Source organism: Ornithodoros turicata, chromosome 5, assembly GCF_037126465.1.
Source record: "Ornithodoros turicata isolate Travis chromosome 5, ASM3712646v1, whole genome shotgun sequence".
Taxonomy (NCBI): Eukaryota; Metazoa; Arthropoda; class Arachnida; order Ixodida; family Argasidae; genus Ornithodoros; species Ornithodoros turicata.
This window is the reverse complement of record NC_088205.1, coordinates 64,082,789-64,106,773: the sequence shown is the minus strand read 5'-3', so window position 1 is coordinate 64,106,773 and position 23,985 is coordinate 64,082,789. Positions and strand designations below refer to the sequence as shown.

General features: G+C 44.0%; 1 protein-coding gene across 2 annotated transcripts in view; it reads left to right on the top strand.

The window, feature by feature from the left end:
* The first annotated feature begins 9,468 nt into the window (after nucleotides 1-9,468).
* The window catches only part of LOC135394565 (teneurin-m-like), a 261,414-nt gene continuing 246,897 nt past the window's right edge, over nucleotides 9,469-23,985 (top strand). For both annotated transcript variants that reach the window (XM_064625364.1, XM_064625363.1), the window contains exon 1: nucleotides 9,469-9,927. The gene's annotated coding sequence lies outside the window, so the exon portion shown is untranslated. The remainder of the gene's footprint in view (nucleotides 9,928-23,985) is intronic.

Here is a 23,985-nt window from a genome sequence, read left to right as displayed (position 1 = left end):
TCTATGAAGGCAGTTGCGCCACTTGATCACAGGGAAAACGATCAATCGGTCGCAGGAAGCAGGCGGAAGAGTTTGAGGTTGGGTTCCGCGGATCTCTCGGACAAAATACTATCATTGCAGAAAAGCCGTCTTGTGTTTCAAACATTGTGACGGCAAAAATTATTAAAGGCACACACGCGCTATGCAGAATAAATTATGTCTTAATTGCACATAACCTGAAGGTCACGATCAATGTGAAATGACATACAATTCTTTTCTTTTCTCTCGTTACAGAATGTTTATTAAAAAAGCCACGAGAGCAGCATAGATGTCGTTTTTGCAGTTGAGTTCTACGGCCAGACTGGCATTCTCTCGAAGAAAGTATGCAACTACAAGATGACTAATTACCTAAAATTCGTTAATGAACTCTTTAATTAGGGGATTTCGTGCTAAAGCGGGAGATCAGAATGAGAGACCATTCTAATTGAAAGCCATTCAATGTTTAAAATATCCTGAAACACGCACGTGCGTGAAGATATGCACCCCCAAATTTTGATATGCAAATGAGCCGAAACCAAAACCGCGGCGACGTTGAATGCAGGGGGTACAGCCCTCGTGCACGTCAGAGGGCCACGTGATTTGAAGCGATGGAGATGATTGGAGTAGGTGCCGACCTGCGGGACAGCTAAACTGCTCTCCGCCCAGATAAGCATCCGTCGGCGAAGGTGATGCGCTTCTCAGACGCGCTTTTTCAGTTTCGGCTCATTTGCATATCATAATTCTGGGATGGATATCTTAACGCAAGTGTGTGTCTCATGATTTTTTAAACGTGGAATGGCTTTCAACTTGGATAGTCTCTCATTCTGCTATCCCGCTTTTGCCCGACATCCCCTAATTAAAGAGTTAATTAATGTATTTGATGTAATTAGTAATCTTGTAACTGCACACTTTCTTCGATAGGATGCAGCCTGGTCGTAGGATTCCAACTGCAAAAACGACATCTATGCTGCTGTCAAGGCTTTTTACTAAATATTCTGTTAAAAAGAAAAAAAACACACAAAAAATCACCTTGTATATTGGCTGTAAGTAGTGGTATACTTTATAGTGCGTGTGAGGGAACTAAATATCGCACCGTCTTTAGACACCCTTGAAAACGAGATGCCTATACTGTGACGTGTTGCATAGAGAAGGGTAGGGTAGCGGATAAGTAGCGGCATGGTATTTACGTTACTTTTATTTGGTAGCGGTAGTGGTATCGCATCAGTGTCAAATTTGTAGCGACGCTAGGATCTCGCTATATTTCAGACTTGCGCTAGTATCAGACTTTTCTGTGGAGTAGCGGGTGGCGGTATTTCGTTACTTATTTTTGGCCATTCTGCCATTCGTATCCACATAGTGTCAGGTTGCATATTTTTGCGGTGAAAGGCAACATTTCGTGAACTTATGGAGCAGAAGACTTTTTGATAAAGATGGTAGTAGCATGTTCGTTCAGCAGTTGCAAAGAAAAGTACAGCAAGAGGGGATAAGTTTGGCTTTTTTCGGTTTCCGTGCAAACGTCTGAAGAGCAGCAGAAGAAGTCTAATGTTTACTTGCTGCTCGGGCACAGAACACTAATAACCTCGTTCCAGCCTGTGATGACAGATGAGATTAAGGATATAGGGAATGGTAAGCTAAAATGATAAAGAAGATGGGCTCACTAATTCTGTGACAGATCTAATCAGTCAACAATACAAACTAGATGACTACCCCCCAGGTACAATGTTGCATGCCGGACGCTCCATGAACTTCAGGTTATGTTCAATTAACCCTTAAATTCTGTGGCTCATCGAATCAGTCCGTGGCAATTTTTTATTTGCAATACAATCTATTGTGCACTCCAATACGGACATGAATGACGTTCAGGACCAGCGACTATCCTATATGTTGAATTCCAATGGCGGATAGGGAGCACTTCCGGAGAAAGTCTGGCTGATCTGGCTAGAGTAATTCTCTTCTACTGACATATTGGGAGCAGAGTTTGAGTCTTCCAATGGCAGTTCTGGTGCGGCATTGGGGCCAAGGTCGCTCCACGGAGGAACGCTGACTGCTCCACCAAAATCGGCAGATTTCACCGGAACTCCCGCGTCACGTGGTTTGTGCTTCCGGTTCCTGCCGTTTTTGTCCCTTCGGTTTCGCTAGCGTGGCTGAAGCTCCCGCTGCAAGTGTTGCACCCATGCCTGCTGGTATTTCATCTCACGTGCTTTTCTTCTCGTCGAGCTTTTACTCCACGATGAGAGCGACGAATGAACGAGCACGTCAAGCTCAGACTCAACGAGTGAAAGCTTGGACGATGAGGGGGAAGTCGTTTACGAACGTGCCATTCATGCGATGTTCCGACGGCACGCGAAGTGACCCAAAAGTTGCCGGTTTCATCGAAAACGTCGCGTTGCGGCGTCTCCTCTTCAGAGAGGAGGCGCAACGCGGACGAATGAAGCAGGAATGGAGTAGGCCAGTTGTGTAGCTCTATAAGACGAATATGTGATTAAGCAAGCGCCTAATATTTCCCTTTATACGTGAGCAGTAAAAATTAAACAAGTCAGAAACTTGAAAAGTGGAGAAGGAGCGTACGCAGAACGTTGCCTGTTTGATTGGTCGTGATTTGAAAAGTAATGTAGTTCTGCTTACTGGTAGTGCAATTGTGTCGTGACACACTGCTTTTGTGTTGTGGATTAACTGGTACACTGTGAGCTCAGACAGAGCAAGGCTGTCAGACTTATTTTCGACATGCTTCAGTACGGTTTCAGATCGATTCCCGCTGCGAATGCTGTGTGCCGGAAAGTACCGTCGTCTATGTAAAATGCTGTATATCTTATTAAGCTTCCTTTAACTGTATCTTGCTGGCACTCTGCATGTGAAAAAAAAAGAGGTTTTGGGAACAGAAAGTAGCAGGACCACACCGCTTCGCCAGCTTGGACACCATTTGAAAGTGTTCATCCATTATCCTTTCTCTCGCTAAAGGGAGTACCTGGCCACTAAAAACGTCAGTGCAGACAACAGCAGTAAGCTATTGGCCACGCATTTCCTGATAAAAGCAGTTTTATGGGAGATATAAAATCGAAGCGTTGAACCGGTTCGCCAACCGGTTTGTGAACAGGTTCTATTTTTAGCGTGGCCGAACCGGAACTGAACCGGAACAAAATCCATGCAACGCGAACCCGAATCCGAGCCGAACTCGTATTTTTTGCGGTTCGATACCCTGCTTCAGACCGTCGGTCCGAGTGTGCGTGAGCGTCCCCACCTCCCCCGCTTGCTCTAACGGGCGCGCGAATATTCCAACCGCAGACACAGATCGTGTGCTCCTGGCCCTGTAAAGTAGTCTGACTGTTCCAAATTTGCCATTGAAATTCAACCTAGTGTTACTGAGATATATCGTATCTCTCCATACGAAATCAAATGTATATACAGAGATATAATATCTAAGATATTATCATATCATCAGGGAGCCTTGAACATTGTTATTGTTGAGATTTAAAAAAAAGGAGAGAGAGAGAACAATATCATTTCTAACCGTCCCTGCATCGCCCGCAGGAGACATGTCTAATTTCAGGAGGAGACTAGAACATTTGTAATCTTTCTACCTTTCAACAGTGATTAAACGTGTCAGATTCGCCGTTTATTATTCTTCATCATTACTTCGTCCTTTTCTATTGCTATCCAATACTACTATGGTGAACGGTAGAGCTGAATACCACTTTATTTGAGTGTTCATCGTTGTGTTTAACCGTGAGACAAAAGATACCCTACTTGCCCTACCCTGCGGCACGTGCAACATGTCGCCACACTGCGCAGACAAACCTTACGTGTAATAGCACAGTACCATTACCATTATTATGCCTACTTCGCTAGCACGTTCATAAACAACTTCTAAAAGTCGCATGCTGGCACTCAGTTGTTGACTTTATTAGGGAAAATAAAGCGGATCAGTAAATTAAGGATATAGGGAATAGTAGGCTAAAACGTTAGAGAAGATGGGCTCACTAATTTTGTGATTCATCTAATCCGTCAACAGTACAACAAGACACTCATCACTAAAGGCAGGCATTGCGTCTTGTCCCAGCCTACAGTTTGCAGTACAAAGACACTCGGAATCTTCCAACTGTCAACAAACACGTTTTGCGTCCCTTCGATGCCCCACGGCCTCCGCTCACACACAATTGTAGCATTTAGGAAGGTAAAAGCTGCTAACAAAACGGACATGTTTTTTCTTGACCATCTAAACGGAACGAGAACTAAAACAACACAAAAGGAAAATATAATTCGGAGTAAATTTACACGTAACAAGCAAATAAAGTAAAACGTAAAGGAAGAAAGGAAAACGATGGTCAATCGGAACCTACAATGAAACAGCGTTACGAATGGCGCAGTTCGAGCTCTCACCCAGCAAGTAGGACGAAGGCTGCGACGACAATAAAGCGAGTGGACGCCCCCTTGAGGAAAGGGTACGTAACGCTTCTTCTTCTTCTTCTTTTTTTTTTTTTGTCTGCTTCTTCTGGCGGTGTCCGTGTGACTGTTGGTATAAGGGCGTCCGAAGAGGGGACTATTTGTCGTACGCTATTTACGTGCCCCTCGGGCAGGACGTGCTCGTGATAGACAAGTAGCCATCTCCAGCACAAGCGCCGGGTACGTGTGCTAAAGTGTATAGCAGTGTTTGCAGCAAGGCCGGATGGAAGAGCAAGAAAAGGAAAAAAAATGGAGGAATATGCTGTGCGAAATTTCGATGCAAATATCAGTATAGATCAAGATTGTCAGCCAGGAAAAAACATGTTCACGCCAGCGTGCTCATCCGAAAATAAATAATATATTCCGAAAAGTTATATGGTGAGGCTGAGGCAGACACAAGGTGCCTAGGAGCATGAAAGACCGGAAAAGCCAGGCAGCAGCGGGAATAGAACCTGCGCCATAGGTAAAATGCTCTAACCAACTACACCATACTGGCACAGCTTACTGACGACCTGTCAATGCTCTCTGGGCAGCGTATTTTCTCATACACACATATACATACATGCTACATAAGACGACATACCTGCATCTGATGAACACGATGAAAAGTGATATCCTGAAGCTGGAACACACAGTGACAAATTCAACAGAAGCCTGACTACAGGCAACTTAACCTGTAATCAAGAGGTGCGTGTACGACTTCCGCTGCTGTCTAGTTGTTTTCACGACTGCCATATTTCACTTTCTATGTTGTGTTGCACCATAGAAGTGAAATCACAAAGTCATGATCAACCGCTACTTCCCTGCAACATGCTTCGTCTTCGAATCCCAGGAAATTGAGATTCTGTGTTTAAAATATTATATTGACAGAGTGTGACATCAGTTGCTGTTTTTTTAGTTAATTTTAGAACCACTTAAATAAGTCAATATGTATTTTAAAAATAAGTGATGCAACATAGACGCATTTTACCCATAAGCATAGTCGTACCGAATTATTGTACACTGTCACAAATGTCAGCGGTTTTCGACCTTAAGCCTTTACTTCGATCCGCCTTCACCGTATTAGCCGCCTTGTGCGATTAGTCGCTAAAGCTAGTGTCTAAAGAAAATGCGGATGTATTTTCCCTCTCTTTACTCGTGTGAGTTTCAATAAAACGATTCCATTCCGGGTAAGATTACATGGCACACAGGTAAGCTACTTCAAACTGTCAGATAATTATAAATTATAACCGTCCACGATAACTTATTCATCACCCATAACTGATCCAGTTATCCGTCATAAGTTATAATGAACTGTTGCCTCCGCTACCTTACGCAAGTATTGCACTAAAAAACTAAAATGAAAATAATGTCTAATCGGATGTCTAATCGAAAATACCCGAACGAAGATAAAAACACGCCTCACGGCAACCATTTCGGAAAACATAATTGAACCTCCACCCTTATAAACGAAATCACGGAGTTTGCGTGCTTGTGCATCGAACGCACCACTTGGCGCAAATGAAAAGCCCCAACCAAATACACGAGGCTCTCCTAAAAGGAAAACAAGAACAACAACAACTCCACTAGAGCATTCTTCCACGCGCGTGGTATATTGTTCTGGTAAACCACAATGCGGCAACCAGATTCCGCTTCCTTGCAGCCACCCTCTGTGTGTGCTGGTTTTGTTCCTGTCTCTTCTTTCTATTGCGTGTGCACCAATTGAGTTTGGCCCTCTTAGAGGAAAAGTAGATTACCCGCAGTCTGTTTCTTCCCCCATTGCTGCATGCTATGCCTCTGCCGGTTTCCTAACTTTAACGATGAGCTATGCCCGGTGTCTTGTGTGGAGCGTCCTGCTCCTCCATTTCTTTTTTTCCGTTTCGGATTCGCGTTCACATCAAACCGCACGTAGGACGTCTCACCTAACTCGATACCGAAGTTTTAACAAAAAGGAACAGAAGGTGCGGGTACGTTCGTTGTGTTACAAGTCCTGTATTGTACTTGCTCGCTTGCAGTGCAGTTTACATACAGCTGTCAACGGATGTGGCGACGCCAACTTTTCAAGTCGCACGTGCCAATGTGCTCTCATGATTTCCACTTTAGTTGCATGCTGTGGTTTATGTAGCGCACCCTTAAAAGAGAACTGATACATGGCACACTGAAGCTGAAACACTGCGTAGGATGCTACCTTTATCACTCCATATTTGCGTACGCCTTCTTCTGACAACTAACGTAGCTGCGTAAGTGACACAAAGAGGTGTACGCCTGCAGTTTTCAACAAATCGTGGAAAAGACCGATGTCATTCGGGACAATGCTGGAGGGTAATGCTGGAGGTGTGTATGGGCGAGGGAGCTGAAATATTTGTACCAACTGTTGTTGACCCTAATAAGAATACGAAAAACAGGCACATAATATTCACAGTGGATACACTGGTTCCCGCTATCAAGGAAACATCGAACATCGCTTACCGCTTCGCAGTCCCACAGTCCGTACGCGGACACGGCTATTAGGCACTGCAATCAAAGTCGCAGTCTCGCAACGTTGTTTCTTTGTTAACACTAGTGGCGCCCTCACCTATACTTATGGGACACTTCAAGGTTTTTAAGTCACTCAACCATAAGTGACGCCCGTATTAAACTGGTGAGTGAAAGGAAACTCTCGACAATGTGTTTCTCTACATACTTCGACGAGGAAGGCACCTTCGTCCAGATCCTTTGGTTCCATCTCTTTGTATCTCTCCCAGCAACTCTTTCTTTAGCATCATTTCGTAGGACTTCTATGGTAACAACAAAATATAAAACACTGAAGCTTTCCTTTAATGGATACAAGCTTGTATGCATTGGCCTGCACTTAAATGCAGTCCACTGCATGAAAGCTTGTATCCATTAAATGAAAGCTTAAGTGTTTTATATTTTTGTTGTTACTTTTGCCAAGTGGATATTGACTCAACCCTCTGCGTTCTAGGATTTCTATGTAGAGAACAATACACGACCTGGCAGTACAAGTAATCTCGGGTCGAAATATCACGCCTTCGGATCGGAAGCACGGTGACGTAACTTCGCCAATCATTCTGGTTGTTACCTTTGTACATTCTTAAAAATGAACTTCACCGCACAGCGCGCTCCTAACCAACCATTATCTCGAATGATATCGTTATCTGCCCTGATTTGTTAAAAACGGGAGGCGTACGCCTTTTTTGTGACACTTATGCTGTTCATAATTGTCACAAAAGAGGCGTACGCCTCCGTTTTCAACAAATCAGAGCAGATAACGATATCATTCGAGATGATGGTTGGTTAGGAGCGCGCTATGCGGTGAAGTTCATTTCTAAGAGCGTAGGGGAAGAATCTCAATGAAGGCCACTAAGGCCACATGCTAGCATGTTTTCTGTGGCGGGTACTCCCCCAGACTGCACACCGCTCCCTTTCCTGTGCTCACCTTTCCCCCACTTTCGAACTTCACCAACTTTCTCCTCACTCTTTCACTCTTCTCTTGGTGCACCGAGCCGCCACCCTCTGACCAGACTGACCCTTCGCCCCTCCCCCCTTTTTACGGGCCCTGCCTTTTGCTTGAATCGGCCTTACATCTAGCAGGCGCTTGGGTTGAACAGGTGGCCCTGTAAAGCGTGCTCTGCCACGTTAAACGTACCACTGAGGCAAAGCCCACTTTACAAGTATGCACCTACGGTAGAGCGCTTGCAAAGGAGAACTGGAAGCGCGTCCCGCATATAAGTTGTTTTACGACCCATTTCTTCTTGCTCCTTTATAGGGTGTATCAATTATATAGTGACCCGATATTGACATTTTGTTGCCGTGCAGCCTCCCGTGATTTTGTACAAGTTTCATGACACACGAGCACAAAAATCACGGCATCATCAGTAGGCGTAAACATACATCAAATCATGCCACGCCATTCAGTACGTTAATTGCAAAAAAAAAAAATATATATATATATATATATTTGAGAGATACGACGTTAGCAAAAGATATGAATCGCAAACGCATTCTAGAAGATCGGAGCGTGATCTTTGCAAAGAGCGCCCCAGGCCGAAGCGAACTGCGAATAATAATGTAACACACTGACTGATCATTTATGCAGTCGTTTGCGATAAAGCGAAATTTGCATTCTTCAGTTCTGATTGTTGTATTGACCCTATACTACTATTGCATTGAGAAGCATGTATCATTTTAAGATTGGTATGCTAAAGTATAATTAGGTTTAGGATGACAAGTGCTGTTGGAACAACTCTGTTCAACCTGACAAAAACCCACCCAATAAGCTGATACGATAAAGGCGCTTCAACCTGATAAAAACGTACGAGATGAACGTTGTTGAAACAAGGAAAATGACTCATACATCTGGATATCATTATCTCGCTGGACAGGGTGCGCGCGTGTGTGTGTTTTAAACAGGAGATCTATCAATCAGTTTACATGACGGGTTACAAACGCATTTTAACAGTTCTCCAATACCGGGTCTTTATAATACAAACGCCTTTCCCCTTCTGTCAGACTGCGTTGATGACCTGTTACGGAGGAGGGTGCTTGAAAAAAAAAAAAATTAATAAACCCACCATCATCGTCTTTTTTTTTTTCTGTTAGGAGTTCCTCAAGTAGCCACAACTAATTCGATTTCTCCTTTTTTTCCTCTTTCGAAGCTGTCGCCTTATTTTTGAACTATAAATAATGCTGTCCCAAAATACCACACTGAAAAGACCCAGTTAAAACAACATTCCAATATAAAAAACCCTCTAAATCCCTCTGCAATTTCTCTCACTCGTCCCTGGCGAACGCAAGTGCCATTCCTCCTTCCCACCAACTTCCTCTCTGTGACACTTTACGGTTCGATCAAGAAAGACGGGACCCGACAACGGATCTCCTCCACGCGAAATAAAATCGACCCGTCCCCCTCTTCACCCTTCTTCCCCCCACCCCTCGGTGACCGTCCCGTATCCCCCCTCCAAAGTACCAGCACAGTGGAATCGCCCACGCGCCCGCCTACCCGGCATTCTCGGCGCACAACCCGCCACGAGCAGAAACGGCCATTCTGTCTAACGGTACATGGGGATGGGATGCGCTCCGCGTTAGGCCTAATGAAACCTCTCGGTTGTGTACCGCTCCCACAGCGGTATCTGTGTGGTACACGCGTTTGAAGTTATACTCCACGACTGGAGACGCCGCAAGGTGCTACAGTTGACGAGGAAGCCCTGCAGTGTTTGACCAAGACGAGAAAATGGGCAATGTTCGATTCCACCGTTTGCTCGGCAGAGCAGTGGCTCGAAGGTGACTTAGGAGGTGGCTCGGTGTGTAGCTTGGGACGCGGTGACACGGAAATGGCAGAAGAGTGAGGTATAAATGTCACAGGTGTGATCTACATTTGTGCTACGCCAACTTCTGAACTCGTGTAAAGGAATTTGTCCAGTGAAATTGGAAGGACAGTTGACCACGCCGAGAATGACGCCAGTGCTAATGTGTCTACGTTTCCCCATGGTAAGTTTTACATTTTTGCTTGCATTATACATTATTCGTTACTCGGCGCTCGTCAGACCTCGAATTATATATATATGTGTTAGTTAATGCGTGCACCGTGAAACCTTGTGGTGCCTTCGCGCTACAGACACAACAAAACATTGGGGTGCCAGGTGTTGCGCAATAATGCGTTGTCGTTCCGTTGTAAAATGTTTTCGGGACATTCAAGCGGGCATCAAGTTTTCACGCATAGCTACATCATAAAGAAAGTGGAACATACAGCAATCCCGCACACACATGAGCCATCTCACTCTTTGCATTTGCCCTCCTATCACTTCCCATCATTAACACCACAAACACTTAGTGGTCGTTGCTCATAAGCGTTCTGGACACCACTTCGCATGGAGTCTCCATATTATTTTTCTTGTCAATCCGTTTCTATATTATCATTTGCTGAGGGAGCGCATAACATACTCGAACGGGCTATAAGTGCAACTTGTAGTCGAATATAGCGTGCGGTAACGTAGTAGAATCAAACGCGTCGTTCTTGATATTGTAATAGTGCGTAGCATGACTGCAGTTTATTCGGCGTACGCTCAACAAGGAAAAACAATTTTAGTTGTTCATCATTGTCCATCATTCCATCATTAAATTTTAGTCATTTTGAGAAGTAGGTTCATTGCTGCAACCATTGGTTCCTTTTGGGACTAAATGCACAGAAGTTTATGCGGAACCGGCCTCGGTGGCTCAGTCGGTAGCGTGTTCGCCTGCTGATCCTGAGATCGCGGGTTAGAACCCGGCCGAGGACGCCAGCAACTTGGTGGCAGGGTACAAGTTGCTTAGACACGCCGTCTTCCGCGAGGGACGTTAAATACGGGGTGCCGTGTGATGAGCTTTCATCGCACGTTAAAGAACCCTCAGGTGGGCAAAAGCAATCCACAGACCGACCGCTGTGGCGTCGCTCATGATCTCAGTTGTCTCGCGACGTAAACACCCAATTATAATTATATAGTTTATGCGGAGTTTATAGTAACTATTTGCAGTGATGGGGAGCAAATTGCGGCGTCAGGGCACCAAAAAGGAGAGAAATTGCAATCTCAGGGACATTTTCTCAGAGTATCCGTTACAGGTCCTCGTACTGAAGATAACTTCCACTTATCATTACGACAATTAATGCTGTATCCACATTTGCATTGCATCTCCTGCACTTGTGCAGAAAAGTCATAATATGAAACTGTTAATAATTACAAACGACAACTTGCTGTTAATTATGATTAAGGTATGGTTGACAAAAAGCCATTGTGTGCTGTAGCAGGTTTCGAACTTTGACCTCCCACATTTCCAGTCTCGTGGCCTTCTCGTGTACTGCGATGCATCACGTGCTCAACGTGCTGACGTGATCACATGCTCAACATTCGAACGGCTAGTCCACTCTCTCTTACATGATGCAGTATGCGTTCGTATCTTCGTCATTTGCATTGCCAATGTTTTCTGTTCGACCTTTCGTAGTAATATATACCCCGCTGTGCACTTACATATGCATGTCAGTGTACTGTCGGTTGTTTAGGCGATATACCGCTCCAGCTCGTACCGCTTACGCATTCTGTACCCCAGTAAGTTTACATATGTGCCCCCAATCGGCTTTTTACATGTGTGATCAATATATATATAATAAAAGTAGCAAACATACCTGTCCGATGCATCACATTCTTGCTCCGTAGCACGACATATCACAAGAGAAAGGCTGAGTGCCGCCGTGGTCCTCCATAGCCTGTGACAGTCGGAAACAGATCATTACAGAACAATTAGGAAGACACGCCATTACGCCTGGATGACGTGTGGACATGTAGAACACTTATCCGTAGTCGCCTACCATTCAAAACCCATTCTCGGTCAGGTCAGCCTTAACCGGTTAGTAAATTAAATTACCTACACACAGCATTTATCATTTTTGTTTCTTTTTAATTGTAACGTCCGTTGCCCCTGTCCTTGCGTTTTCACTTCGATTCCTACTATTTCCTGCTATTGTTAGTGTGTGTAAAGTGCGTTGCGTTCTCCTCTATGTTTCATTGCCTGAGCAACTACCCAGTTGTTGCTATAGGCCTGTTATTCATATTCATTTCATGTTTTTGATATCTTCCTTTTCCTTTATGCGCGTGGGAGTGGTTTGTTTGTTTGTTTGTTTGTTAGGAGTGGTATAATGATATCCAGACAACGATCAGATCGACTAACTAATTATTATTATTATCGACTAACCGTGGTGGAGTCGCTAGTCTAGGCCCGGGATTTCTAAGCTAATGCTTATTTTCCTGTATAGTTCTAATAGCGCATTTTTAAGTACAGGGGCACGAATTGGGCATTGGGCGAAACATCACATGTCATCATCACTTCTCCTTCATTTATTGTTGTTATTGTTGGTATTGGGGAACACAATGACATTGACTTTATTGTGACTATGAATGCCTATTTCGCTGTTAGTGCCTATTTTACGTAAAATGCCTAAAACGCCGTTTTTTCTTCGAATATTGCCTAAAATTGCATCTTAGCAGGCCAAGGTTACAGAAAGCGTCATTTTACACGTGTAAACGACCTAAGTTTATCGTAAATCCCCGTGTCTGATAGATTAAGATTTTTCATTGGAAAACGTGCGTGTTAGAAATGTACTTGATACGTTTGGAAGATGACATCACTAACTCGTCCTCTTTTCCCCCTTCTTTTCCTGCAAACCGGTGGTGTTTCGTATATCATAACTAAAGATTCATATACTCGTCCCACAAGAGTCCATCCGTTCGCCAGATTTTCTAACGTCGCCTTTTTTTCTGTTACCAATCAATCAATCTAGCATTATGCGTCCACGCGCTTACACATAAAAAAGCACTTGCATCTAAGACACGATTCGATGCAAATGTACGTATATAAAAGGAGCCACAGTGGAATTTCTTTTTTCTTCTTTCTCCTAATAAACATATCCCCCCCCCCCCCCCACTCACGCACACACCAGTGGAACGTGCGCGTGGCGCATGAAAACGGCACCAGTTTTGGCTGACAACACGCTGAAAACAAAGTCGAGCGAACGACTCGTGCTAAATGGTGCTGGAGTGCTATTGCTGCCATAACCTTGCATGAGGCTCGATTCATCCCTTTGCTGAGGAGTAGCGCTGCCAAGTCTGCAGCAGCCAACTCTGACTTCCATTTCTAGTCCCCCCTGAGCCAATAAACTTGATTTAGAATGAATGTTCTTCCGCCCAGTCAGTTCGAATATAAGTTTTGCTGTCCCTTGGGGCCAACTAGGGTGCGAGAGATATATTCTGCTGTACGAGTCCTTTGGATAAATATCAGGTAACGGGTGTCTACACTGCTTCTAGTAGCGCTGGCAGCAACGCTCTCGACTGTGCACAGATAACTAATGCAGTCCGTGTATTATTCCAGCAAAAGTAACAGACTCACCTTTAGCTTGTCTCATTTTTTAGCCACTTAATTCATTCTACCTCCTCTACTTTCAGCAGGGTCGAACACATGCCCAACAGACGTATTAGTTTATGGTGCTTATAACACCGCTTTCAATGCCGAAATCGAGATTTACTGCCTATTATAGGCGCCTAAAACGAACTTTTTTCGTGCCTAACTATCCGGGGTCTAAGATCACAGATGCCTCCTGACGTAAAACGTGGAAGTATGATTATTATTTGCGGATAACAGCACTAAGAAAGGGAGCCAACACAGTCAGCAGGAATGCTTCGAAAGTTTTCGTGAATATCTCTATATCCCGTAGGACGTATGTGTGTGCGTGAGCGTTGGCGTCGTTTAATACATTTCTCCATAACATCTCCGTGTTTTTTTTCTTTAATTTTTACTGTCTAGTATGTAGTCTCTTTCGAATATCGCTATTAATCGCATGCATTTGATATAGAAGGAGTAAATCAAATTTTATTCATTTTTATTTCAGTTTACATTTTATTAAATTAAATGACATTTTACTGCTGAGTATGTCGGATCGTTTACCAGTACATATATTTCGTCATGCCCGTATTTACTCCATGCTTTTAATCTCCGTGCCTTTCTAAAACCTTATTCGACAAAGAAAAAAAAAGTTATGAACTAACAGTGTGAAATTAATTCGTGAACCAATGAAAACGGAGTTACGGAGTAGCGGAGTTAAACTGTCAGAGATTCTACGTTTTCATCGGTTCACGAATTAATTTATATAACGGTGTTATCAACAAAGTTATCAACACACACACACACACACACACACACACACATAAATGGGATGATGATGTGGTGGGTTATTCACCGCCGCTATGGCGGCACACTGCCCCATTCATCTTGAGGAAGGGATGAGAAAGGGATGATGATGGACACTTTTCCATCATCATGAACAATATATTTTTATGTATACTTTTTGAATGCATGATATTTAATGTGAGGATATCTACGCCTAGAACTACGCATCTAAGAAAACCATTCAATGCTGTCATGTTACATTTCCGGAGCGCTGTTTATTAAAATAGCACGAGGCTTATTCAGTACATGACTCAGTGTATGAAAATAGGTTTTCTTAATCCTGGCTCTAGCTCATTTGGTAGTTATATTTGCTGTCTGTTTGAGCTCCTCTAGGACATGATTAACACACAATTACGTCTGTGCAGCTTGAAGGAAAGAAATATATATTGTTTACGTGGCAAAAGGGCACGAATCGCACCCCTGGCGGGTCAGTAGGAATAGGAGTAGGAGCTTACGTGGCAGCGCATATATATATATATGATCATGTGCCACGAAATTATGCTTTAGCTAGTCACTCGACCTTGCGATTGGAATAATGCGAAGGATGACCATTTTCAATTATCATCGCGAGAACGCAGTTCAACGGCGTTCGACACCACACCGCGCGGTACTCCGTGTTTTACGTTGCGAAAAAGAATGACATCTTTCGTGGAAAACATGACGTGCTGCGTACATGATGAGTCGTTCTTCGAACAGTAATGTAATGTTTCCGTCGAAATGCGACAGCTTTGCTCTTTCCAGCTTTCGGATCAATTAGAGTAGGAGAGGTGGAACTCGATGTCCGTGAGCGATATTGCTCTCATAGATCTCGTCAGCGTACCGACAATGTGCACCAATATAGCATCACATGTACAGTGCCGCCTACAGTACGTTACGAAACCTGTAATTGCATGTCCATCGTTTTTTGCTTTCGCTCCCTGCCGATAAACACTGATACATGTACCACGTTTGGGCTTGTTTATCAGTTATTTTTTCTAGCGTATCCGTATTTCGTTATCGTCAATAAACAAGGATAATTGTTTTTTGATGACGAGAAACGATGTGCGTTTGTTTCTGCGCAGTCCAAAAGGAAGAACAGGGGCTCGATCTCCAACTTGTCGCGCTAAATGCATCACTTCGGCCCGTGATTCACTACGAGCTCTCGAGCGCGCGAACTTTAAGTATAACGATAACGATTGCTATGTGAACGTTGAAGACCGGGGCCCGTCGCTAGACATTATAAATGCAGATAGACAATGGTCTCGCAGTTCGTTTCTACGGTATAATTGTTTATTCAGTTCATCTGTACGAGAACGTTCAAGGACAGCTTGGTTCATGAAGCCTAGGCTTGTTTGTCAAAGCTACACGTCTTAGCTGAGCGCTTCACGTTGACAGAGAGGGGGTGGAGAGGAAAGGGAGACACACTACCAGCAAGAGGGTGAAATGCAATGAACGTTCCCTTTCACTGCGAGAGAGGAGAAGGAACAGCAAATATAAATGTCTAAATAAACGCTGTCTACATCTCTATAATGACCTATAAAGACGAAATCAAACGGTGTACAAATAATAGACATCGCTCTTATCTGGATAAGATAATTACAAAAGGAGCCCCTTGCAGAAAAGTACACAAAACCACGAGATAGTACATTATTTGAACCAATTTAAGAGGGATTCTCGGTTCTTTCAAACCCTGCTTGAAGGGCATGTCGACGACGATTGCGTCTTTGAAGAACAGAAAGTTTTGCCCCACAGATGCTCAGTTGAAGGTACGTACTCTCGAAATATCTGTGTCGCGCTACTCGCCTGAATCATCGTATGTACATTGCGTATATGTGTTTACATTTTACGCATAATCGCATCAAGAATCGGAATTGGCAAAAAGAAAAACATGGACATGTCAGCTTCATCAACGTGGGTGCCGACTATAGCTGCGTGCTAATGAAAAGTAATGAAGCAAAAGTAATAAGGAGTAAGTGTACGAAGATGTATATGTGGCTCAGGGGGACAAACTGACCGTCAAAAAGCCGACAAAACTCCATTAAGAAAGGACGAACCGAAGAACCCGCGAACCCAAAAGTCAAATATGAAGAACTGTACATGAAGAAGCGTCTGTATGTGAACAGTGCCGTTGGGTGTGTGCGTAATGCTAATTAATTTCCTCAGAACGGAAGACAAACCTGATTAGAAGGTCATTAGTTCAAGTAATAAGAATCTCATTGTGAAAAAAATACTTCCCATTTCATTCCTTTCTTTTTTTCGGTTTTTCAGCCGTTCTTGCGGCCTATACTTCGGCTTACGTCTTTCTGCTTTAAAACGAGGACAACTATAGCAGCTATTAGGAGATGAATAATGTTGTCATGGGGAAGAAGGAAACATTAATGCACAATCTCGAAACCTGACACTTCTTTCTCTCGGTCTGTCTGTATCACACGCTGCATTGAACAATCATAAAAGTGCGGGAGTAAAAACGAAACAGACGACGAAAACAAGCAGGAACATAGCCAGACACCAGGGGGCACCAACAGCGGCCATCATCTGTAAAGAATTCCTGGACACCGCAAGGTCCTTCGACTTTTTTTTTTTTTTTCCTTTTCGCGGGGGTCGTCTCTTTATGCATTTTTAAAGGCCGTGCGCTCGCTCAGATCTGGGGCATTGCGTCCGCATCGATCCGACATTGATTTTGCTCGCCCGGGAAAGGAGGAGTGGGTGGGGAAAGATTTGCAGAGCCTCTCTTTGCATGAACTTCTGTCGCTCGTGAATGGAATTTGCACCAGCCTAAATCTCGCTTTTGGTCAGATGCGTCTGAAGTGCCCACGTTCGTACAGCGGCGCTGCTGCAATAGATTTGTGGACTCACCACTGTGAGTTGTGTATGCAGCGCGAACGCATTCCGTATGCTCGGCGTGTTCTGGAGTTTTGCCGTACCGGAAGTTTCGGCTGCTGACGTTGCTGTTTATATTTGGAAGTTGGGAGATAACAATAAAGAGAGAGAAAGAGAGAAAAAGAAAAGGCGTCACTGGAAATCTCAGCTTAGCAAAATATGATCGATAAGAACAGAGAATGCTTGTGACGCGACGAAGCTATCCACACAACGATAGTTCATCGTTTCTCCGCAGCGCGTCGACACCGTTCGATCTCGGAGCGAATAGAAGCGTGTCATGATGGTGACGTTGTCCACGTGAGTGAGAACAACAATGGCAAGCCGGAGTCGTCACTACCACCACCACCTCATTCTCCACCCTGTCGCTAGAGTGTAGGCTTTCGCTGGAACTTCTTGAACCTTTTCATGCAGAGCAAAGCGACCCACAGCAATAGTGAGATGGGGAGCTCGTAACCCTACACAAAAAGACAGAGCGAGCGCATAAAGAGCAGGAAGATTAGCCATGATTGTGGTTCATTGCCTCTGGCTAGACAGAGTGACGTGGCACGCATCAAAAGTGAGGGCGTGATATTAACGTATATCTGCCAATGAGAGTATTCCCTTAGCCTCAGGACCCTATAATTTGCTTGGCCCGAATGAAAGGTTCCCGGGGATGTGCAACCCATTGCCGCAATATAGAGAAAGGAGAGGGCGTCCCCCCTTCATTCGGAGCGGGAGAGTGAGACGAAACGAGCCAGAATCCCATGACGATCTCAAATCACGCACTTAGAGCTCGGGCGTTAGCTGGGTATGAGCGAAAGAAACAACCGGCGAAATCTATGCTGTCGCATAGTCTATTTTAACCGCTTGCGAACGAAGGTGGTACGTGCATTTATTGAGTAGTTACCGTCGTTACCTTTTTTTTTTTTGCTTCGTTGTATTACCGCTATTTCTTTATTACCTTTATTTGCGATTGGTGTGGAGTACACATTTGAAGGGGCATTATAGTGCAAAAATCTCTCCTCGGACGAATTCCGTTCCTGTTGTATTGCTGTCAGCGTAACGCCTTGCCTTGTACTTCCACGCCCTTTCAAGAAAAACGAAAAGGAAGGTTGGTTTTTAAATGCTGTGTCTTGCTAGTCCCACATAAAATCCCACGAAGGCACACAGACATATATATGAGGCTAGCCCACACCTTTAGGTTACAGTTGTAGTGACATACAGGGTGTCTTGTTTTTTTCGATACAGATTTTTCATTAAAAAAAAACTATAAGGGCTATAGACATCCTGTTTTCGCTTCTATCAGCTCTGGGCCGGCGGACGTTCTTGGCCATCTGTTGCTCGACCGCCGAATGACTAATTACCTAAAAATCGTTAATTAACTTTTTAATTATAAAAGCTAGGCAGTTGTCCCAATTAGAGCATCTGTTGCCTTCGGTCAAGTAATATCGTAGCCGTTTTTAGAACAAACATCCGTTCGATAGATCGTCCGCAAAAAAATTCGTGAAGTTGCACAATTTTTTTCCTTTATTTTGTTCATTGTGCATCTTCAAAGACGCGTCTTTTCTTCACCCCCAATGTGAGAGGGTGATAGAGCACACTATCGTCTCCCAAGCAGCACAATGTACTGAAAGTCGAGTGCAATAGGGGTGGACGGGTAGGTGGAAGGCCTTGAACAGAATTCTGAAACTAAAGAACTTTGATAAGACACATACCGGCCACCCCTATCGCACTTGACTTTCAGTACATTGTGCTTCTTGGGCTGTTGCGTCCTGGAAAAGGATTAAAAAAACAGAAAATGCAACCCAAGATAAGGGCAGTTCCGATAGCGTCACTAGATACATTTGTTTTTGTTTTGTTTCCGCAAGTTAAAGCTCATCTTCGACGCATGAGGCGGCATTGTGCTCCTTCACCCTCTCACATTGGGGGTAAAGGAAAGACGGGTCTCCGAAGATGCGCCAATGAACAAAATAAAGAAAAAATGGTGTTCCTTCACGAATTTTTTGCGGGCGATCTATCAAACGGATTTTTGTTCTGAAAACGGCTACGATATCACGTGACCGAAGGGAACAGATGTTCTCATTGGAACAACTTCGTTGCTTTTATAATTAAAAAGTTAATTAACGATTTTAGGTGCTTAGTCATTCGACGGTTGAGCAACAGATGGCCAAGAACGTCCGCCGGCCCAGAGATGATAGAAGTGAAAACCGGATGTCTTATAGTTTTTTAATGAAAAATCTGTATCGAAAAAAAAAAGACACTCTGTATAATGTAACAAGCACTTTTATTCTTAGTAATAAAACAAATTTCAGGGCAGCTTTTGTATGTTGAACATCGTAGACTGTTACTTCTGGAACATAACTCACAACAGCTAGTCAGCCATCATACCGTTCAAAATAAATAGATTTCGCGTGTAGCCTGCCAGACAGGCGCTCTCGTTAACATTCGTTTTTGACAAACAGCGACAACCCTAAAGGATGAGATAGCGCGACTGGAAGAAGAGGGACATACACAAGAGACAAGCGCTAACTTCCAACTGACTTTATTGAGACCAAACAGCACATGTATATGTGAGATGACATCGTTACAACTAGTCGTGCGCAACAAAGGCAGTTGGTATAGTTAGCGCTTGTTCTTGTGTCTGTCCCTGAACTTCCAGTTGCGCTAGCCCATCCGTTATAACATCCCAAGTCCGACTTCTCACACTTGGGAGCGCTTACCCTTCACGCTTGTGAGAGCATTTTTATGACGAGTTTCAGTTGCCAGTAGCGGAGCATGAATAGTTGGAAACGACGATATATAGTTAGCCGATGCAAGCGCCACGCAAGGACGATACAAATAGTATCAAATCAAAACGAATTTCCGAGTTCAGCGCTAGTTGATCTCCTGGTGCAAAGCTCCATTAATTCTTGTTTGGCAATGACTCCCATGACAGAGCGCACCGCAGTACAGGACTTAAATATATAATTACATAATCTTGTACGATATAGCTATGGATAACATAAGAGCTATTTGTACGAAACTGAAATATAGCGATGCATAATTTAAGAAAACTAACATTGGAACGTGGTTTGCAACGCGTCTAAAAAACCTCGTTTCCATCGCATGCATTCGCCAGAGCGCACTTCCTTTCTGAATCCCCTTTCGCTCTCTTGGGCACCAACAATTTCTGCTGTTCTGTAACATCCACATTTTTCGACAAGACTTCGTGCGCACAAGGAAACAGGAGCATTCCAGAGAGCATATCTGTAGATTGGAAACGCAGGAGGCACCAAAAACACACTCCGCCATTGTGTTTTTGTCGCGTTGAAGGTGTGCTTTAATATTTCTATTTCTTTAGCGAGTGTTTACGCCAAACAGTTCCGGACGAACAGCGCGCCACATTCCGAACTCATTTCCTTCCCTTTCCCGTTACTGTTTCTTTTCGTCTTTTGTCTAGGGGTGTATTGTGTAGACGTAGATGAGAGACAAACGAAGAAATGCGTTTGCGGCATAGTCTCGCTTCTGGAGTCGTTGTGCACGAATCTTGGCGACTGAGTCGACCCCCGCAGTCCGAGAGGTAGGGAGCCCGAATGGTCCGCAATTCCCGCTTTGGAAGGCGGAGTACAAAAACAAAAGAAGAACTCTACAAACGCATATAGGGAATAAAAAAATAAAAAGAATGATGCCCTTTTAGCATTGCTGTTTAGCATCGCTTAGTTTAGCATCGCTGGGCCAGATCGCTAGAGAGAGAGAGAAAAAAAAAAGCACACGCGCTAGGATGGATACTTCTGAGAAAGATGAAATGCATACGAGAAGCAGTTCAAGTTAGATATGAAGATACGGTATTATTACATGATTGTTAGAACATCAAATAAATGTTTGGACACGGAAAAGAATACGGCCGAGAAATCTGCACGCTGCCATCGAGGACAAGTCAACAACGACGATGGAAATTGAACTACACTGTAAGCTGCGCACTGGGACATTGGCACTTACGGGACCGATGCATTAGTGATATGTATGGGAGGACCAGCGCCTCGTACTTTCACTTCACCTGTGACGAAGGAGGTAGATCTACTTCTCTAGTAAGCAATCGTCTCGCTGTAATGCATGAATGCATTGAGCTTGTGCGCCCGAGGTCATATGGGGCGACTTTAGTAGCGTCTCTGCAGAACGCGCTCCGTCCGCTCTGTCCCTCTCGCTCCGGAGCCTCTGCTAAACGGGTTTTTAAGCCAAGAGAGCGTTGCGTCTGCACGTGATGTGTGCATGTTGCGTGTGTAAAGCGCCTCTGGGTGTCATTGAATGTTATTTTGCGGTACAACCGTCTTTCAATCCTGATGTCTGCAGCCATAAAAATATGGCCTTAAAAACGTTGCAGGTGGGTCCAATGGGAGAGGAGTGTGGAGTGCGCGAGAAGCACTGCGACTTTTGGGTAGGAGCGCGGGAGCGCCACACTCCACAAAAGGAGATGTCCCGTTTAGTAAAAAGGATCGCGCTCCATGCGCTCCGGAGCCGCTACTTAACGCGCCCATAGACTCCACTTACACGCACATCGCGGCGTCTCTCACAGAACACGGCGCCGCTGAACAAACTGTACAAGATCGTTACAATGCTTGTCCTCAGTCAGAGTTCGAATCCACAGCTCGCGGTGAAAGTCACGGAGGCCAGTCACACAGAACGAGCACAGAACTGAGCCCTCCGAGGCGCTTCCTTCAGCGAGTGCCTAAGCAACAAAATGCTCATAAACTTCAGGTTCATAGAAGTAGCCCGTACAATCTAAAGAAAAAAGGAGTAAGCTGGGGAGCAATTACAGCTTCTAGTCCCTTCGAGCACAGTTACACCCCATTTTGGTTCACTAATCATGAAATTTAGTCCCCAGCAATGCAAAGGGACTACAATTACTTTGCTCTAGTTTTTCTTGCAGTGTGTGTACCTAACCAGTGCATAGATTCAGGTTGCTAAAGTTGAGAAAGCAAGAGAGTTTCCCCTTACACGCTGCACCGGTTACACTCCGCGAACAAGACTAAGAACAGGAGGAAAGAGTGGAACGTATAGGACTCTGTGCGACAATTAACATGAATGCAAAGTGTTACGAAAACGTTTACACCTCTGATTTTCAACAAAGCGGGATAAAGAACGATATAATTCCAAATCACGATTGAATATAGGAGCGTGCTGTGCGGTGAATTTATGTTTTGAGCGTGTACTGCAGGGCTAAGCACCGCAACCACGTTCTAACACTTGTTTTCAGAACACTTGTTTTCACTTTATTGTTTAAATTGATTCTATATATATTTATTCCTTTTCGTTCATGATTCGGACTCTTGACGTTATTTCAAAACTTCATTTATTTAGCATTATAGAGCGCAGCATGTATGACGGTTACACAATCAATTACAGCCAATTTCCTTTCTTCTCTCACCACAAAAAGCAACAATTTAAAACACGAAACATCTAGCAGCGGAGCTTCCAGCTTTTGTTGGATCATTAATATGCCGTCTTCATTTCTCGTATACCGATTCATTCGTCGTCTTTCTGATAGCTCCATAACAGGACCTACTTAAATAGAGAGTTTAAGTAGGTCCTGCTCCATAAAGCAACGAGCAATATTGTCCGACAAAAATGCGAGTGTGCTACTTACGAAGCGGAGCATTAAATCCGGATGACCCTGGCAAAAGTCGATCCTCTACATTGCCTGAAATCCATTACAAACTCGAGTGACTCCGTATCAACGTGTGTTGCGAGGAAAGTCCGCGTAGCCCCTTCCTACGAATTGCGATTTTCTATATTTCTTTGTTTTACGTAACGGAGTTCCTACTACTGTTCTCTCCTCATTCGCGAGAAATCTTCAATTCCTGCGTGGAACTGAGCCTTATCTGCACAATCCCATCACCGGTGCAAGAAGCGTCAGTTTTCAGGGTTCGATGCGTCGAAAGGATATTGCAGGTATTCATGCATATATAAAGGGTGTTTTTTTTTATTCGTTACAGAAGTTTTAAAAAAGCAGAGCAAAATAGATGCCGTTTTTGCATTTGAGTTATATGGCCAGGCGAACATTCCCTCGAAGAAAGTATGGAACTACAAGATCCCTAATTACATGAAATTCATTAATTATTTAAATAGGGAATTTCGCGTAAAAGCGATGTAGCAGAACGGGAGATATTCTTCGTTGAAAACCATTCCATGTTTTAAAAAACCTTAAATGCGCACGTGTATTGTAATATTATCTGAAACATTGTTGAATAGCTAGCTGAAATAGTTGAAATAGCAGCTGAATTTCGCTGTGCCGAGAAAACAAAAACGACGCACTTTTCGAGCGCAGAAATGAAGCGACCTTCGCCTTATCTGGGTCGGAGAACGGTCTATCTGCCCAACAGATTAGCTCCTACACCAATCAGCTCCATCACTCCAAAGCACGTGGCCCTCTCACGTGGATTGCCTCTCGCGGTTTCAGCGCGCGAAAAGTGCGTAGTTCTTATTTCGGCTCATTCGCACAGCGAAATCAGCGTTTGATATTTCAACACACGTGCTTTCAACGACGAATATATCTCCCGTTCTGTTAACTCGTTTTTGCGTCAAATCCCCTAATTAAAGAGTTGACTATAATGAATTTTAGGTAATTAGTGATCTCGTATACTTTAAAAACAGAACTTCACCGCATAGCAGGCTCTGCTCCATCCACTGCCGCGAATGATAGGGTTATCGCTTCTGATTCGAAGAGAGAGGGAACTGTACGCCTTTTTGTGTGAATTATAATATATGCAAATTGACTGAAAAAGGCGTACGCCCCCTCTCTCTTCGAATCTGAAGCGATAACTCTATCATTGGTGGCAATGGTAGGCGCAGAGCGTGATATTCGATGAAGTTCAGCTTTCAGGGTGTAGTCACATGCTTCCTTCGAAAGAATGTGCGCCTGGCCATATAACTCAACTGCAAAAGCGGGATCTATTTTGCTGTGCTAGCTCTTTTTTCTTT